Source organism: Pinus tabuliformis, chromosome 2_1, assembly GCF_031772625.1.
Source record: "Pinus tabuliformis cultivar Carrire ecotype Pingquan chromosome 2_1, CPIR1, whole genome shotgun sequence".
NCBI lineage: Eukaryota > Viridiplantae > Streptophyta > Pinopsida > Pinales > Pinaceae > Pinus > Pinus tabuliformis.
In genome coordinates this window covers 93,397,343-93,412,230 of record NC_142299.1, presented here as the reverse complement: position 1 = coordinate 93,412,230, position 14,888 = coordinate 93,397,343, and the positions used below count along the sequence as shown (strand labels likewise).

General features: G+C 38.2%; 1 pseudogene; it reads right to left on the bottom strand.

The window, feature by feature from the left end:
* LOC149198942 (putative sugar phosphate/phosphate translocator At3g11320) overlaps positions 1 to 13,899 on the bottom strand; it is a 46,306-nt pseudogene extending 32,407 nt beyond the window's left edge.
* Between the last annotated feature and the right edge of the window lie 989 nt (positions 13,900 to 14,888).

The window sequence follows — 14,888 nt, the reverse complement described above, 5'->3', positions numbered from 1 at the left end:
TTGATTCTTTCATTTTGTATAATTTTGAACAAACACAACAAACCACTTCAAACAGTATTATTTCAGAACCAAAAGAAATTGCAGTTATAGCTAAAAAAGAAACTGTCCAAACTCATGAGATTTCCAATAAACAAGATGATCAAAACACCTCAAACAAGGAAAATTTTCTTCCCCCTAACAATGAAAATTATGAACATGAGATATTGTGGCACCTTGAATTTGATGGATCAGTGAATAAGTTAGGAGCAGGAGTAGGAGTGTGGATATATAATCTGGAGAATGATCACTCAGAGGGCCATGCTTATAGACTGAATTTCAAATGCACTAACAACATGGCTGAGTATGAAGCACTTCTTATAGGTCTTAAATTAGTTAGAAAGCTAGGAGATATAGGAGTTTCTATCATGGGAGACTCTGAATTATTGATAAATCAGATTAAAGATGTATATATGACCAAATACCCTAGATTAAGTTGTTACAGAGGAACCATTATAGAAATACTAAACACTTTCCTAGAAACCAAAGTTGTTGTAATTCCTAGGAAGCATAATATGCAGGCTCATAGTTTAGCAATGTTTGCCAACACTTGTAAGTTACCATTCCAACCTAACCATCAGTACACTGCTGAGGTCAGGCACAGACCTGCTATCCCAGATAACTTGAAAAACTGGCAAGTATTTGCTAATGACCAACAAATAAACAATTTTTTAACCTTAGAGGAGGAATTTGTAAATAGTAATATAGATACTGACATAACATTAGATCCTGATTTTAAAGATAAAATAGAAATTAATAAAATAGAAGATGAAGAGATAGATAGATTCCATCCCACTAAATTTAAAAAATTAGATGTACAAAACCTAAAGCAAGTTGAAATTGATGAGATAATTAACGAAGATTCTGAAATCATTAATCTTAAAGACAACTTTTTGCCCAAAGGATTAACCCCTTTGGAATACTTGTTTGATTCAAATGATGTCCCTAGAAAACCAAAGATGTAACCCTTAAAATCTTATATAGAGGAGTGTAATATAGGCACTAAGGAAAATCCAAAATTGATCAAACTTTCAAAGTCCTTACCTCCTACCGAAAAAGTGAAATACATTGAACTATTAAAGGAATTCCAAGATGTCTTTGCTTGGAGTTATGAGGACCTCAAATCCTATGACACTAGCATCATACAACACACTATCCCCATAAAAGAAAACTAGAAACCTTTCAGGCAGAAGCTTAGGAGGATTAATCCCATTCTATTTCCTTCTATTGAAAAGGAAATCAGAAGGATGTATGAAGCCAAGATAATAGCACCAATTAGATTCTCTGATTGGGTTTCAAATTTGGTGCCAACAAGGAAGAAAACTGGTGAGATCAGACTTTGTGTTGATCTCAGGAATCTTAATAAAGTTTCACTCAAAGACAATTACCCTCTCCCTAAAATGGATCATATATTACAAAGGGTGGTGGGGTCAACTAGAATATCATTATTGGATGGGTTTTCTGGTTACAATCAGATTTTAGTTCACCCAAATGACTAGGCTAAAACTATGTTTATTACTCCTTGGGGCACATTCATGTATGTGAAGATGCCTTTTGGATTAAAGAATGCAAGGGCCACTTTCCAAAGAGCCATGGACATAGCTTTTGCTAAGGAAATTCATGACTTCCTATTAATATACTTAGATGACATCATTGTATTCTCAAAATCTAATAAACAACACTTAGATCATCTTAGGCAAGGTTTCATCAAATGTAGGAAGTATGGAATTTCTTTGAATCCTAAAAAATCTTTATTTGGGTTAGAAGAGGGAAATTTATTAGGCCATATAATCTCCAAAGATGGTATCCAAATAGATCTTGCAAGAATTGAAGCCATCTTACAGATACAACATCCTAGGAGCACCAGGGAATTACAAGCCTTTTTAGGGAAAATCAACTTTCTTAGGAGATTTATTTCTAACTTAGCAGAATTAATTAGGTCATTAAACAATATGTTGAAAAAAGATTCGACCATAAAATGGACTGTTGAGGCTAAGAAATCCTTTGAACACATTAAGCTAGCCTTAACCAAAACACCAGTTTTGATCAGTCCAAAATTTGACAGGAATTTCATTTTATTTTCCTTTTCCTCAAAACATACAATTGTTGCAGTTTTGTTGCAAAAGAATGATCAGGGTTATGAACAACCTATTGCCCTTTTTAGCAAATCCCTAAGAGATGCCCCTTTAAAATAAAATATAATGGAAAAGCAAGCTTTTGCTTTGGTCAAAGCTATCAAAGATTTTAGAGTTTACATTTTATATTATGATATAATATCTTATGTCCCCAATTCAGTAGTCAAGGATATCCTAACTCAGGATGGTCCAGATGGAAAGAGAGGGAAATGGATTGCTACTATATTAGAATATGACCTAGAAATCAAACCAACAAAGTTAATCAAAGGCCAAGGTTTAGCCAAGCTCATGGATGAATCGAACTGTCAGGCCTTAGATATAAATTTTATTGCAGAAATGGATAATGGAGAGGAGATGGCGACTCCACCAATCAGCCAGGCCTTTATTGAATCACCATGGTATGCTGACATCATATATGTTTTACAAAATCTACAAGCTCCTCCTGAATTATCCAGGACCAAAAGCAGATTTTTAAAAATGAAATCTTTAAAATTTTGCATAATTGACAATGCTTTGTTTTGGAGGAATCATGAAGGTATCCTTCTTAATTGTTTATTGAAAGAAGAATCTGACAAGGTGTTACAAGAGTTTCATGCAGGTGACTATGGAGGACATATTTACTGGAAAACCACTGCTGATAAGATTCTTAGAGCCGGTTTCTATTGGCCTACTTTGTTTTCTGATGTAAAGAAATTTGTAACCTCATGTCATAAATGTCAATTTTTTGAAGGAAAGAAAAAGCTTTTACCCCTACCCCTAAAACCAATCTCTGCTGAAGCACCTTTTCAACAATGGGGTATTGACTTCATTAGTGAAAACCACCCACCTTCCTCTGCCCAACACAAATGGATCCTCACTGCTACAGATTATTTTACCAAATGGATATAAGCCATACCATCAAGGCAAGCCACTAACACTATTATAATAACCTTCCTTGAGGCCAACATCCTATCGAAATTTGGGTGCCCAACCAAAATTATCACTGACAATGCAGCAGCTTTCAAATCTAGGAGAATGATTGATTTCTATAATAAGTACCATATAACTTTGGGTCATTCCACAGCTTATTACCCTCAAGGAAATGGACTAGCAGAGTCCTCAAACAAAAGTATGGTAAATATCATAAAAAAATTGTTAGAAGATAACAAGAAAACATGGAACAAGAAGGTAGTAAATGCCTTATGGGCAGACAGGCTAACCACACACAAATCCATTGGTACTAGTCCTTATCAACTAGTTTATGGGATGGAAGTTGTTTTCCCATCTTCCTTGGGAACACCAGTGATGAAGCTACTCCAAGAGCTGCAAGTTGAACCAAATGACATCCAAAGAAGAATCAACCAAAAAATTCACCTACGGCAGACCAGGGAAGAAGTGTACATCAGATCTCAAGTTGTGCAAGAAAGGATCAAGAAGACTTTTGATAAAAGGACTAAGGCAGAAGATTTTTACCTAGGGGACAATGTTCTAAAATGGGATTCAAGGAGAGAAGATAAAGGTAAACATGGGAAATTTGTTTTCCTATGGAAAGGCCCATATATCATTTATGATTTCAGAGGTAATAATACTTACTTCCTCAGAGAAATGGATGGCACAAAAGCAGAAGGAGGACTAGTTAATGGTCAAATGCTCAAACACTACATTGAGCCTAGTTATTGATTTCACTAATCATCTATACATATTTTACTTTCAAAAGTCTAGAGTGGATTGGATGGTGATTTTTGAAATTGAAGCCTGAAGAGAAGGCCCTAAGCTTCAAAAGTTTTACTGTCATAAATAGCAATAATACAAAAATATGAAAAGGAAAAGTTGCAGGATAGCATCACAACAATTCAAAAAGTGGATGGAAAAAATGGAGAGTTTATGAAAGGGAAGTGGAAAGGGAGGGAGGACAGGAGCAGGCTCTAGGAAGAAGCATGTGAGTAGAACTGCGCAGGTCGGACTGTAGATTCTGGTGGGGAGAATCGCCAGGCACCTTGAGAAGAGGCGCTATGACAAACGGGTTGGAGGTGGCGCAACCTTCTACGATGCTGTTGTCCTCGAATATCTGGCCGCTGACATGCTGGATCTGGCCGAAAACGCTACCTATGACAACAAGAAGACCAACATCATCCCTCGCCACATTCAACTAGCAGTGAGAAACGACGATGATTTGGGGAAACTTTTGGGCAAAGTGACCATCACTAATGGTGGAGTTCTGCCAAACATTCACCAGTTTCTCCTGTCGAAGAAAACCGCTGAGAAATCGGAGAAGGCTTCTACACCAAAATCCACCAACACGCCGATCCTCCTGCACCTTCCAACCAAGGAATCGGGGAAACAAGGAAACCCTTGTTGCCGTCTGACTATTTGCACACAAAATGCCCAATGCATGGATCTCTCATCAGAAGGCAAATATGCCTGTTTTGGAGTTTGGAAAGGTGAGATCTACTAAGCAATCGGCCTCATCATCGATCTCTGTCAAACTGCTTTGGTCTTCCATGAGTATACAAATAAGCACCGGACGATAGCGTTCGAGGAGCTAGCCGAGGAGTACAACCCAGATTTGGGTCTTCATATATCTGAGACAGTCGAAATGCAGAAGGGACCCTTGAGCGATGACGGGACCAGCTCAAGCAGACTTCAAGACATCACTTTTGTGGTAAGGTCCAATTTGTATTTTACATATCATCCTTGTATACGCGAACTTGCCAAGAGCATTTCTGCAGGGCCAAACCATAGATCTGGATCGAGCATCCTGACCACGGAAGACAGTCAGCTGCCCAGATCTACTATTGAACCACCGGATCGGGCCCTTAGACGAATAACAAGCCTGCACAAAACCCAGATCTGGGGGCAAATCAGGATACCCCTACGCCCTGACACCTGGGCCAAAATCACAGAGGAATGTCGTTTGAAAGGCGATGACCTGGGGTTTGGAAACGAGATGATCCAGGCAATAGATTGGGGGCAACCTCAGCTGGGCTCAAAACCTGGAGAGGCAGACTTCACACAGCTCCTCATAAAAGCACCGGAAGGTAGGAGTTACTGCTTGAGGTTATGGAGGGGCAGCAGTATCCAGGAACTACGGAATAAAATTCAGAACCTTCTTGGCATCCCAGAACAGGGGCAAAATCTGATCTACATGGGGCATAGTTTACAGGACAACTACACCCTCCAGGAATACAGCATAACCATAGACTCGACCATCATCATCAACCTCCGTTTGCGAGGTGGATGTTTTGGAACCAACTCAAAGAATACAAGCTCCAAGAACATAGGCTCCTTCAAGGATGCGGTGAAGGGTAAAGGGAAAGCGCAAGTCAATCGAGCAACAACCCCTGTTCTTCTTGGGCCCTACATAGTCGAACAAAAACCTGAGAATCATGCTCTCACCATTGAAATGCCTGAGGTAAATGATTTATACTCAGATCTATTTTCTCACTCTGTTATATGTAGATTCAATGGTTATTGACCCAAATCAGGTGATCTGCACCACTAGATCCATACCACCTGGACACCAAACTATGAAATCTACTTATGCCCTAAGGGGTTTTTTATAGTAAGATTCAACATAGAACAACAAAAGGAACACATCCTTAATAAGGGACCATGGTTCTGGGGCAATGCAGGGCTCTACATCACTCCATGGTTTCCATATTTTGACGTCAATACAATGGTGGTATCCACGATACCATTCTAGGTCAGGTTTCATAATCTCCCATTACACTTCTGGCATCACAAGGTTTTAATAGCCATAGGGAACACCCTAGGGAAATTTCTAAATATTGACGACGACAGACTGACAAAAGGAATTTTTACCTTCGCCAGAATATGTGTCGAAGTAGATCTCAGCCAGAGACTACCAAAAAGTATAATACTGAATTTTAACAACACACAGTGGCTACAATCATTGGATTACGTAAACACAACATTCCGATGTCAAGAATGTTTACAAACATGCCACCTTCTCAGCGCTTGTCCACAGGCAAGAAACACCCCCAATCGGAACAAGCAGCAACAAAGGAAGCCTAAAGGATGGCAAAACACATTGCAATTGGATGAAGAAGAAGATGTACCAGACACCACAGACTTCAAAACAGAAAAGGAAGAACAAGAAATCTAGCCCAACACGCAAAAGAAAGAGGAAGCTCCTAGCAACCCTCTGCAAAAACAAGACCTCCAAATAATAGGAAAGGAAATATCCGGCATCAAGAGAACTCATGGATCTGAAGGATCTGAGTTGGACAAGGAATCTCCCACAACTATAATAGAAAATCAGCTCTCCATAGTAACCACCACCCCCAACTCTGGGGGATGGCGAAAGGTGGAGAAAAAGAAAGGGAGAAAAGTATAGTTTTTACTTCATTTTTTTATTCTTTTGGTTTCTGCGAAAACTAGATCAATATCATTGCATATTATTCTGCATCTAAAAAATGTAATTTTATCTTATAAATAAAATTATGACTTTTTCCACGGGAAAAAAAAACAATTCAAAAGGCCATTGGTCTACAAATTTCTTGACATTTCATCAGGAAATGCCATCCCCAAGTGGAGCCACTGTTAGGTTCCTATACCAATAGGAGTCATAATTTTTGAATGGCTGAGATTAAACCTGTAATATGTACATACCTTTGCTTTCTGCAAATGTTTTCCATATTCAAAAAATAAAAATAAAAAATGTAAAGAGGGTATGTCCTAAAATAATAATCAAAGGACAAAAAGAATAAAAATGTCAAAAAAATACAAAAATAAAAAATAAAAAATATGAACCCCAAGAAAAGAAAAAGACCATGAAAGTGAGCAAGTCAAAATGCCACTACTATTTACTTTTTGTGCAAAATAAATGATTGTGTGCAATTTGTAATCTTTGCCACAATCCATGATAGTCAAAATGTTTAAACTTGGTTATTTCATGTTTCAATTTCATGTCTATAGGTAGAGAATAAAAATCTGGCCAAACAGTGTAACCTTGGAAGATAGGTAGAGTAAATAAAAGTAGCTCAATTGTTTAATCAGAGCCCTTGGATGTAATAAGGTTAGAATTAGTCAGTTTACTATTGTAAAGAGAAAGAAAAATGTTTGATAAGGGTTTTCTAGCTCAAATGCACCCTAATAAAGAGAAGTAAAAATCGTAGGATGAGTAGATGGGTAAGTTGTAGAAAGGTTGCAGGATTATGATGATTGATTAGACAAAAGCATGTGTATCATCTTTTTCATCATAAAAGTTCCAAATGTAAATGGGCACTCAAGTATGCAGATGGATATCAAATTCAATTAATTAATTTCCCTCATTCATTTCACCTTTTACTTAACTAATTTCTCACAATAAAGTTCAAAGTACTAAAAAACCCTAAGTCAAAGAGGCTTAGGGCATTTCTCTGACTTTTGAAGGGACCGAACCCTCGGCTCAATGAATTATAGGCAATAAGTACTAAAACCCCCTCATAAACATTCATTCCCCCTTCAGTTCATTCCTTTTCCCTAAATGATACTCTTTCCTAAGGTTAAATTATTTTTACCTAGGAAAAAGTGTTTATTCCCCCACATAACTCATTTTCATATCAAAAACACTATATCCTAAGTTTTTATGTTATTACTGGAAAATCATTAAAAGCATGAAATATCAAATACTTAGGGTATTGTGCCCCTTTCCACTCATTTTACTAATTACTAATTTATTTATTCAATCCCAAACAAAAATCCATTTCCCGTATATATTTAACTCCTGCAATATTAATTTAACCTACCCTAGTTTAATTATATAAAATATGATTTTCGACCCAAACCCACTAAATAATCGATCCGCAATTAAGTTAGTCTAAAATCCAACTAAACCCTCTCCTAATGACCCCGACGCCTTAACCCCGCCTTAATCCCTCACTAACTTAAAACTGCCACACTTAATTACCCGCGCGCCCCCCCACTACCCTCTGTGCAACTCCACTACCCGATCACCGCACGATCGTTCCCCTTCACATCGGACGGCCCACATCCATTTCGGATGGGCCTCGACATTCGAACATTACCCACCCGAAAAGAGTTGTTTTCCATTGGGCCCCCAAGGCTACATGTTGCTTAATGAATGGAATCGGGCAGCCTCCCCCCAATACCACCAAGCGCCCAAAAGCGGTGCAATGGAAACCACTTACAACCCACTCGCTACGCGCCAAAAAGGCCATTATTCACCCCGCTACATGACAAATGACCATTGTTCACCTGTACCCGCCAAAATTGACTTTTGCGCATAAATCCAAAAAAGCCCCAAATCATTTGTTTTATCGTTTTTTCAACTGAAAAGCTCCATGCATGCACCTGCAAACGTCGAAGTTGTCAACCTACGTCCAATTGCACCCTAAAAATGCCACAGAGCACCCATTTTTCTCTCCAGCCTACTCAGAACCTTTTCAACCGTTCACAGTTGCCAGCCAACCTGTTTACAGCTAGTTCTCCCTAAATTACAGGTATTTAAGCCATAATTCACTGGAAAACCTCTCAATTTCAGAACCAGTTACTGAGTTTGTTAGTTAATGTGAAAAAATAATTAAAGGAACTCAAGTAACTTGAGCTTACACTGTACTCAACCACCTTTGCCCTAAAAAATTGAAAACCACCTCCCCCATTTTCAAATCCACAAGAACTAACAATGGCTGCCCCAATTGCCATGGATGTGAGACCTATTTCCACTCCTCATCTAGACTTAGACCATCTTCCCTTGGCAGACAAAGATTTCCATATAAAGGACACCTCTGTCCATGAATCCCCTCTCAAACTCCACTGCCGATACAGAGACCAATACCTAAACCATGCTGATAAAATTGGTTTTTGGTAGTCCAATTTGCCCAAGTACCAATTCCCTGAAGTTCATATTTTCCCAAAAATTGTCCATTACTGCCATGCAAACTATATCCCCAGCCAAAGAGCAATGATGTCCCCTAACCAGACTCTACTTTTCACCATCACTGCTGAATCAATAAATGAGATGCTGCAACTTCAACGTGTCCAAAAATTGACTCCCCTCTCCATTGGAGATCTATTGGACTTATTTCCCAAGCTTATTCCTTCAAGACTAGCCCAAATAATCTAAACCTACATTGTATAAGAGAAGTATACTCCCAAAGATCCTCCTCCATATGTGTATACCATATTTTCCCCATTTGGCCAAGACATTGTAGCAATGATATCCAATGTCCTCGGTTATACCACCAGTGAGTATATAGATGAGATCATCTTGGCTTTCATGTCCATATACACTCCAGGACAGCCTCTTGTTGTTATTTATGATTATGCCAAGTTTATAGCTGACAGGATGCATGACGAGTTCCTTAGGATTAGTAATGAGCGAGTCTTCACAAAAAGGTCACCCTAGGTCAATGATTTTCTAGACTCCATTGACCCATAAATATGACTCTCCATATTCATATACAGATTTCATAGACTTATTTGTAGATCCCATTATGACAATGCTAATAGGAAGCCCTCCTCCAAGAATCAGTTCAGATATAAGAAGGATCCTGCAACTCTCAAAACAATCCAAAGTGGGGGATTGGTACTTGTACCAAAACCACACTGAGATTAGAATTTATGGCTATGATCTGGTCCCATATAAACTACCCAAATACCTCCCAGTGAGGTTATTTTCTCTAGAGTACTACAGGCAGATAATCAATTCAGATGAGGTACACTTTGTCAGAGCCAATAAGAAGGCCCAGCTCAGGATCAAAGGCCAATTAGGTCCCTTCATTTGTAATAGCATAGAAGCTGGAAAGGAGGCAGACCAAATCCTTCAAAGACTAAATCTGAAACAAAGATTCATATGGAGATATGATCCCTTGGACTTCATCTGCAACAGAAGACAAAAAAACAAGATGGCTCCCTACATTCATCACCGTATCCCTGAAATAGAAAAATATGCCAACCAACTAGAATGGGTGGAAAACACTTTAGAAGACAGGGATAGCATTGAAGTTGCTATGGAAAACACTTTAAATGATATAGAGAAACAACTTGATGAGGGTTCTTTCCTGTAGGTGCCAGGAGAATCACAAGTTCGAGAAGAGTCACAGGCACAAGAAGAATCAAAAGCACCAGACCAATCAGATATACTAGAACAATAAGAGAAAATAGATAGGCCAGAGGCCACCATGAGCACCCCCCCAGTCTTACAAACTCCTCTAAATGAGGAGAAAAACCTCAAGAGAAACAGGGAAGGGGCCACTCCTTCAGAAAGAACAACATCTCAAGCCTATGCAGAGACAAGCTAGGCTAAAAGACAAAGAATAAATCATGTTTCTGAAAAGGAATATACATAAGAGACAGCCGAGGTTTCCAGCACAGAAAGGGATGGGAGCAGGCATGCCACTCCATCTGGAGGAATCCTAGAACCTTCCACATCACACACTCAGATGTTGGAAAGGTATCAAAGTGTCAAGGTGTCCTCTTTCATAATGCCAGCAGATAAAGATCAAGACATCAAAGAGAGATACAAAGATATAAAGGCCATAAATGAGAGGCTGAAAGCCCAGACCTATGCACAGTACCTGAAAATGACCCCTACCAATCAAACAAGGCTCATGTCAGCCTATGATGTAAAAGAGGGGAAGATGCAAATGACCTTCATCAAGTTGACCACTCAGTAACCAAGGACAGAAACAGATTTCAAAAGAGTGGATTTTGAAGTACTGGCAAGGGATATTCACCCCATTGATAGACCGAGCTGCATAAACAAACAGGTGAGATGATTTATTCTACAATGACAGGGAAAGCCATAGCATCCCACCAACTTCAGAACTCTTTAAATAATATGTTAGCTCAGTTGCAGTTGGAGAAGGCCTCTTCACAGGCCAAAGATACAAGAATCAAGTCCTTAGAGGACTTAGTGATAGGATTGGGACATGATCACAAGGATGTGAAATCAACAGAGCAGCTAATCAAAAAGAATAATGATGGAATTGTTGCACTAAAGAAGCAACTCAAAATTCCTCAGTTGCATCAGCCTCAAACAATGGAAGGCCTAGAAGCACAAAAAGGACATGAAAAGCTTATGGACCTAGTCCTAAAGCTAAATGATTAGCTTAAAGAAACATAGAAGGAGTTGGACATTTTCATTCAGTCCAAACAAAGTGACCTGGCAACAACTTCCACAATTGCCATTCCCACAGTGACAACAGCAGTTCCTTCCACATTGGTAGCATCATTGGCACCAACAACTCCACCTGCCACAACACTGCCAATTACAACTGAATCCACTACAGCAGCAGGCACTTCAACTAAAAAAACAATAGAATTGGTAAAGGCTATGGAGGAAATGTCCATCCAAGCTATAGAGCTCAAAAGATTAAAGGAGAAGGTGACAAGTTTATAAACTAACTGTAAACTTGCCCAAATTCAGCAGAGAAAAGAAACACAGAAAGCCCTAAGGATGGGTGAGAAAATCAAAGTCCTAGAAAAAGATTTAACACTGCAGAAGCCACTAGGATAGACTAAAGAAATGCTCTGGGCCAATATCATTGACTCTATCAATGATATTTGGTCATCAAGTCAAGTTATATTTGAGCAAACTGAATTGGTGAAGGTACCATTGAGGCTATCCAGAAAGTAAGGGAAGAGTTAGGAGACCAACCTGAGGATGCAAATCGACTCGTCCACCTCGTAAATAGTAAGAACAGGGATGAGCTCCATGAGCTTCATGTAGAGTATAGGACTGAAGCCATCCTAGAGATTAAAATGTTTCTTTCCAAAAGAAACCTTATGCTCAACATAGAAGAAAAGTGCCATAACATGCAAGTGGCCATTGACAGGTTTATGGCCAAAATTCAAATTTTGAGGGACAAAGGCCTTCCCATTCCTATGGTAATTAATGATAAACTCATGACCCAACTGGACTATAGTGATAGACTAAGGAGGTTGGCCAAAGAACAAGCCAGCTCTTCAGGCATTAAAGCTTTGCCTACTGGAAAAGTATTGTATGATACATTAGAGAACCTCTTTTTCTTAGAACATGAGGTGAAACATATGTTTCTCACCAAGCCCAATTTTGCAAAATACACGGAGGCAGATGAAATTTACAGAAGAATGTTAAAGGTAATATTGCCGGAGGCAGAATGGTGGGAAAAAATGACAGATTTACTATGAAAATTTTTACATCAGAAAGTTACCACAGTAAATCTGAAGGCAGTTAGGTGAAACAGGTAAAAGACAGATAAGAAGGGTCAAAGAGTAGCAGAGTCAAAGAGTATCAGTGAAATATCAAAGTAAATAAGACTCTAGCGTGGAAATACCACAACCATCAGCCAGCTTAAAGGGCTTAAAACTCAACAGAAACAGCTAGCAACACCACAATAAAAGGGATAGCAAGAAGTAGTTTCACATCTGTCTCTATCTTCATGCATGAAGATATTTTATTTCCTAGATTAAATCTCAAACTGTTATGAGATATTTTGTAATTATTTTTTGTATAAATACTTCACATTTCGAAGTATGTAGGGTGGATTCAATGACATTTCTATAGACTTTTTCTCTCAAATCAAAATTCTATTGTATCAATGATTGGATTGGCTTGCTGGATCAAGGAATAAAGCTCAAATATTTTATAGGATTCTTGTGTAAAGTGAAATACAAATAAGTATTATCTCATGTTTATTGTTGGTTTTCTTATGTTTCTTCACAATCTTGTTTGTCTATCTAAAATCTAAATGTATAACATGGAATGTTATTTCAGAAATTACTTGAATGCACTCTGTCTTGACTGTTTTACATTCTGAATGTTTTCTGCTAAACTATCTTAGTTAGGGAATTCTTAATTTCTTCTTAGCTTCTGTGGTTTCTACCTTGGTCTATAGCAAAGGATTCTTAATTGTCCTTTGTTCATGATCACCCTCTTTTCTTCATTCTGATCCCAGACCAAGGATTCTAAGCTACCTTTTCACCCTGGTTAGAATCATCTCATCCATTAGACCTGAAGATTTGCCTTTTTCTTTGCTAGCCTACCCTGTGAACATTCCCTTTATTGATCTGGTCTAGTTATGCTATCCATTGATTGACTCCATAGCCCAATGGCTTGAATACCTAGCTCTATCCATCTGCTCCAAGAATTCCACAACCCAACCTTCAATCAAAAATCAAAACCCCCATGAACACTAAGAACTAGCCTAAAATATCATAAGAACAAAGCTAAATCATAAAGAGAGAGCCCTCCCTAGACTTACGTTGGCTAGAACCTAAGCCTAAAAGATTGGTTTGTGGTTACCTCGGTTGATTCCTTCTTTTGATAACTTCTAGGGAAAACTTCTGAGTGAAAACAGGACTAACTAAAATTGGAATGTATCCCGAAATGCTATTTATAGGAATGTTATTTTTAGCAATTCTATTTTTAGCATTTCTTGTTGCTATATTCAACACATCTTAGCAATCTGGAATTTGTACTTTTCATTATTGACTAGTTCTGTTAGAGGAATTGAAACCTTCAATTTGGAATTTCATTCTCTAAGCTAAATAGATTGTATTTTTTTTCTACCTCTTTTGATGCAGTGTCTTTCCTTTCAGGCTATCCTTTAGCTTGGGATTCCTTTTTCTGACTTTCAATTTGAACCTCCTTGTCCTTCCTCACATTTCTGGTAGAAGCTTCATTATTTTTATCCTGACTCATAATGACAATTTCTTTTTCTCTGTTTTGATCTGCACAAGCTGCTTCTTTATCTGGTGTATCTTTCTGAACATTTTTCCTTTTCTGATGTAGTGACAGGGACATTTATGCTCCTCAAGTTGTATTGTTTCTGCAAATGATTGAGTGCACTCTGATATCCCCTTTGATACTCTCCAGTTTGCATTTCCCATGAAGTATCCTTGGCAAGGACAAGCTGCTAATCACTTAGTGTTATTGATTCCTGAGAAAATTGATCTTACTCACTCAAAAAGGTAGGTGATTCATATTCCTCAAAGAAATTATTAACCTCAACAATTTCTTCTTCATCATCTTCCGGGCCTTGTGTGTAGTTTTGTTGAAATGGTGTTCTATATTTCCTTGAGGATCCTGATTTTTCTATTCTTTCTGCTTATTTCATAACTATGATTGTTGTTGGCTCATGTAATTCAGATTCCTTATTGAAGGCTCCACTTTTCTACCAGTAATAGCCATTTTTTTCAGCCTCCTTTCCATTGTTTTAATCAGAGTCTCAAGCTTTACCTCAAAAGAAGAAGTTGACTCCTCCTTAATGGTGACTTTATTTTCAGGTTTATCGATTTGATTTTGGACATTTTGATAAGAAAATTGGATTCAACCAAAATTTGTAATGGATTTTTCTTCTCTCGCCATCGGGCTAAGAATAACTCTATCAACCACTGGGAACTATTGATGGAATTGGCTGCCAAACTGCGAAACCATTTCTTCACGTCTCCAGAAAAACTTTGGGCTATGATTTTAATATTAGCATCCTCCTCATCAACCTCTTCAAGGTCAATAAAATATATCATTTTGTCAACATCTTGTTGAGTTGTAATCTTTGATGTTCCATCAAAAAGAGGGATTCTTTGACCATAGTTTTGAGTTAGGGCAACAAGTTGACCAAGTAATAGTAAAGTAGAAAATCGTGCCATGACTACTGGAGGAGGTAATAGATGTACTACAATGGGTTGTGAATAGACTGTGTTGATGGAGATGATGACACTAGTGAAGATAGTGGCAAACTAACAATGGCAGATGATGTAGCTGATGTGTTTGGAGACAAAGTAGAGGAAGAA